The 5,615-nt window shown below is 33.8% G+C and overlaps 1 long non-coding RNA gene across 1 annotated transcript; it reads left to right on the top strand.

Moving 5' to 3' along the window:
* The first annotated feature begins 1,756 nt into the window (after window positions 1-1,756).
* Window positions 1,757-5,239, top strand: LOC122067304. Its single transcript, XR_006136651.1, has 2 exons — window positions 1,757-4,862; window positions 4,970-5,239. It is a non-coding gene; the product is annotated as an uncharacterized LOC122067304 (long non-coding RNA).
* Window positions 5,240-5,615: the final 376 nt, after the last annotated feature.

The raw sequence follows: 5,615 nt of genomic DNA, 5'->3' as shown, positions 1-5,615 counted from the left end.
AATCGAACCAATAAGGAAATTTTGGTTTCGGTTTCGGTGCAGTTTGGTTTCGGTTTGTCTTTGGTTTCTTAAATCGATTTGTAACCGGGTTGGTTTTGGTTGTTGGTCCAGTTTGGATTCGAATTTCCATATAAATGTGTACAAAACTATGCAAATTTTGATTTTTTTAATGAATTTTGGAGTGTTTCGGTTTCTTACCGGTTTGGTTTCGGTTTTGGTCTGGGTTTTGAGTCGGTTTCGGTTTGGTTTCGGGTTCATCCGGTTTTCGGTGTGGTTCGATTTGGTTTTGGGGTTGTAATACTCCAAACCGAACCGACCCAATAAGGCTTCGATTCGGTTCGGTCCGTGTTGTTATCGGTTCGATCCGGCCGATTTTACCGGTTCGGTTTAAGAATTGACACCCCTAAAGGAGTCTGACCGCGTCAGCCACGTGGAGAGAATATTCTCCACGAAGGGGATAAGACGTATCCGAGTAGGACTCGAAGAGGAAAGGAGGCGGACCCGAGGAAGACTCCTTTAAGGAAAAGAGAAACCCTAAACCCTAAGGACTATAAGAGAGGGCCTGGGCAGAGGAAGAAAGGTATGCAGAAAAACCCCGGATAAACATCCGGGCCTCTACCTTCTGTATTTGTGCAGGATCAGCTCATACGAATTTTCGACAGCAACAAAGAGCAACCTAATCTAGCCTTGAAGAGTTGGTAAGCTTCACTTCCTTAACAGTCTAGAAAAATTGTTTCTTGGAGTGGTTATTCTCGTTTTACCTGGATCTCTGTCAAGTACAAAATCTTCTCTTTGATGTACATTTTGGACCCTTTTTTATTCATAATATTAAAATTCCTATTTTATAAAGGTTGTAGCCCTGCTTTTAGCTTTAAAACACAAGTTGAATCACCCCAAACCGATATCCAAGTAGAAAGTTATCCCCGGTTTACTGATTGTGGGAGATTGATTTATTTACAAAAGCAAGTATTCTCCCAATCCTAGAATTCGTACAATCCCGTGAAGGAGATTGCATCAGGTTGAGTTCTCTGAAGTTCCATGTCAATAAAAGAAAACAAATGACAGACTAGGCATTAAAAAATTTACATCTTTACATTTAATGGGTACTAAAACTGCAAACAAAAAATTCTACCAAATAAAGAAAAACTTGAACAAAAAATTACATGCTCGTTCTCTCCTCATTGTAAAAATGATAACTAGATAACATTAATTACTGACGAATGCTTATGTATACTTCAGACATGGTACCTTGGGAACAATTTGACCATGAGCTATTCCATAAACATTCTGGCAATAAGATGATGTCCCACTTTTAGTTGATGGAATGTTTATGTTGTTGACAACAATGTCTCTGCAAGGAACTACCTAGCTGCAATCAAACTTTATTGCTATTGGTCTCTCTGAAATCCCATATACTTGATTCTATGTGACATTGCTAATTTGCACAGCCGAAAATTTCTGAAAGAAGTTTTAAAAGAAATAAGAAATAAAAATATCAAAACACCATATCAATAACAAATAACTATAAAAGTATTAAGTAAAATTGAAGAGATTATGATCACTAACATCAACTGAATTTTGACAAGAGTTTTTAAAATGACGGTCATGTAGGAATATTCTTTAGAATATTCTAGAATATTATTTATTATTGTCCCATATACCAATTAGGTAATTAATCGATATCAATCTCATAGAATTGGATTCCAAATAGGAAACTCACTCCTCGTCTAATTAGGGAAAATAGTCATACCCTATTTGGCACATCTTTATGGGAGGGTGCACAAACTCTATAAAATAGGATTTTAGGTCCTCCTTCTACCCTAACATCACTCTCATTATTGGCTCCATCACCAAGAGAGCATTAAGGGGAGCTAGTGGGAAAAACCTAGAGAATATATTGTATTCATGCTTGGGGTTGCAGGAAGGATATAACGGCAACGAATTCTTTATAGTCGATGGTGAAAGGTATGCGTCGACCCATATGGTTTAATTTGTGATTCCATGAATGTATGGCAAGATACTATTGTTATTATATAGTAGGAATTTCGTCCTTCAAGTAGTATCAGAGCGTATGGTTACGCCAATGCGTTCTTGAATCACATGAAATTTAATCTATGTATTTTGAACACTCCTATGTCGATGCACGAAACAATGGTTTCATATACGAAAGATTTATGATTACGTTGTGCGACGCTACGTAAATCGCACATCAGTGCTTTGCATATTACTGCACATAGTTTTTTAGCCACGAGGACCCTTGGCCGTAATTGGCTCTCATTCTGAGCGCAGCATCGGCTGCAACTCGATGAAGTTTTTTTGTTTTGAAAATAAGGGATAATGATGAGTACTGTTCATGAATGGTATTCGGTACTATTCATGAACAGTACCCATATTATATTAAAGTTGGTTTGTGGGTTATGTCATCATTGAATATTTATTTATTTTTTATTTTATTTTATTTTTTTTGTATAATGCATCAATGATGACATTGAATGATAATTATTTGATGACCAAAAGTGGTCAACGTAGTTATGATAATATAGATCCGATCGATCGGATCGGCTTGAATGGGATGAATTGTATTAGTTTTGATATTAGTCCATATGATTCATGATCGATATCATACGGACAATCGCAAAATCCCCTCATTAATTTAAAAATCCCCTTTATGTTATTCTCTTGGGATTCACAAGTATTGAAAAATTTAAACTTTAATTGTAAATTAGGGTTTATTTGTTATACTTTACCCAAAGGGTTTATTTTGTATAATGTAATTCAGGGTTTGGTTTGTAGACCCTTCTTAAAAAGAAAATTACATTTTTACCCTTATTGACTTAGGTCAAATGGTAGGATACTTTATATGATTCACTTTATAGTTATTGATATGATGATGCATATTACCAACTGAATTTCTAAGAATTTTAAAATACTATTTATAGTAAAAATAGATAGAAATCTGTGTTGTCTATGTCTTTATGCATTATTTTAGAACACCTATGATGCTTGGATGACAATTTATGTTAAATTTAAATTAAAAGTGTATAATTCTCAAATTTAAATGCGTTTGGGGCATCAAGGATTATGTGATTAAGTTGAATGAGAGTATCCATAGGTACATAATTTTTTTCTTGATCACAATAATTATATGTTGGCCTTAAACATAATTGTATCACAGATTCAATTTAAATTTTAAACTTTAGAGTCTTATGATGATCGTTATGTAACAGTCAAGATAGAATGACAATATCCGCAGATATTCATTCTTGATTGAATGCGTTGATCTATATATGATAGTTTAACGGTCAAATATGATAAGAATATCCACAGGTATACATCTTATTTGATCATTTTGATGACTTAAATATTTTACCCTAATGATGTCTTCCATCTAATGTAAAGTGAACCACTAATGTGTTACCATCTCAATCCTACATGATAGATTGTAATGATGCAATAAGTTACTTTTTTGGGTTAGGTTCTATCAATGCTTGCGGTTAAGGTTTTTGAGGAAAAATAAAACCAACACCATGAAGCTGGCAAGTAAGTTGGATTAGCATTCAAATTAATAGATATGTTGTCTATATTATCATAACAAGTTGGGTCAATTTTTTATCAAAGGCTATTATGCCTAATGAAAAAAAGTTGGGCATGTAAAGAGTGCTCAGCACTGTTTTTTACTCTTATCCCCCTTGGAAATATTTCTCTACTCTTTTTTTTTATGGTAGTCTTTCTATTGGTTGAATTGCTAACTCTCGAAAAGTTAATAGCATGTCCAACCTGCTCCTTATATAAAAGGTCAGTTATATTTGAATAAATTTTTTTTAATACTAAAATATAAAAATGAAATTCATTATTGAAAAGGAAGAGGCATATACCGGATTTTTAGTTATAAAGATAGGAGTTGGATTGGTGAATTGGTCGATTCGAAACAGAAGCAGCCTCGACTGTTTCAAATCTGTTTTCAGCTGATTTGAATTGGAATTGACACTGATCGATTCAATTTCCACTTCTGCCTTAAAGCATGATATTTGATAAGCATGTATTATTTACTCTTGTTCATAGGTTCAACACCTATCTCTATTTAAAATAACGTGCCACTTTTGAATTGATCAAACTTTAATGACTGGCATGAAGAATTCATTTATTATCTTGCTGCCATGGATCATGATTATGCCTTACATAATGAGAAACCAGTTGCTCTCACTGATGAGAGCACTAATGATGATGTTATATTATATGATTGGTGGGAGCGTTCCAACCGTCTTTGCCTTTTATATATCATGAAGACAATTAGCAAGACTATCAAAAGTTCCATACCAACTTCTGAAAATGTAAAGGAATACCTAATCAATGTAGAGAACCGTTTTACTATTGCTGATAAATCTTTTGTTGAGACTTTGATGACCAAATTAGGAACAATGAAGTATACTGGTACTAATGGGATAAGGGACCATATCTTTGAAATGGCAAGTATCTGTGCACAACTAAAACCCCTTGAATTGATAATGAATGAAGGTTGCCTTGTCCAAATCATTATGACTTCAATTCTTCCTCGTTTTGGAGCATTCAAGATCCACTACATTACAAATAAAGATTAGTGGACTCTAAATGAACTTCAGAGTATGTGCGTCCAAGAGGAAAGGAGATTAAATGATGAGGAAGTCAGGTGGTCAATTTTGTATCCAACCAGAATAAAAAGAAGAGAGAGAATTTTAAGAAAAACAATGCATCAAAGAAAACCTCAAATCCAAAGTCTGATGATAAGAAAAATAAAACTAACAAGTTGAAGTGTTTCTTCTGTAAGAAAGTAGGACACCTTCAGAAAGACCGTCAGAAACCCAAGACCTAGCTCGAAAAGAAAGGTAATGATTCTATCCTAGTATGTTTTCAAACCAATCTTGTTGATGTTCCTTGTAATACTTGGTGGATTGATTTAGGAGTAGTTGTTCATATTTCCAGTTCTATGCAGGGCTTTCATACAACCCAAAAACCGAATCAAAGTAAGAGCGTCGTCTACATGGTAAATCGGCAAGAGTCTAAAGTTTGATCCATCAGCACTTATAGACTCATTTTGGATATCAGATTCTAGTTGGACCTTATGGATACTCTTTATATTCCTTCTATTTCTAAAAATTTGGTTTAATTATTGAGACTTGATTGTGAAGGTTTTAAGTTTACTTTTGGTAATAAAGTTGTAAACGTTTTTAAAGACATCAATCTAGTTTGCACTGGATATTTATATGATAGTCTTGATAAACTTAATTTGGATTCTAATTTTTTTAAATTCATCCTTGCCTTGCATGTGAATATTAGATCAAAGCATAAATCCAACAATGATGATTCCTCATCCCTATGGCATAGTTTAGGTCATATTTCTAAACCTAATATGGAGAGGTTAGTGAAACATCAAATATTGTCAAACTTAGACTTCACTGACTTCACCACTTGTATAGATTGCATTAAAGGTAAACAATCTAAGACAAATAAAGTTGCTACCAAAAGGACCAATTTACTTATAGAATTGATACACATTAACATTTATGATCATTTTGATCTTTGTATAACTAGTGAAAAATATTTTATCACCTTCATTGATGATTACTCACGAGACTGTT

The sequence above is a fragment of the Macadamia integrifolia genome, unplaced genomic scaffold (genome assembly GCF_013358625.1).
Source record: "Macadamia integrifolia cultivar HAES 741 unplaced genomic scaffold, SCU_Mint_v3 scaffold2823, whole genome shotgun sequence".
NCBI lineage: Eukaryota > Viridiplantae > Streptophyta > Magnoliopsida > Proteales > Proteaceae > Macadamia > Macadamia integrifolia.
This window is presented reverse-complemented; position numbering and strand designations above follow the sequence as displayed.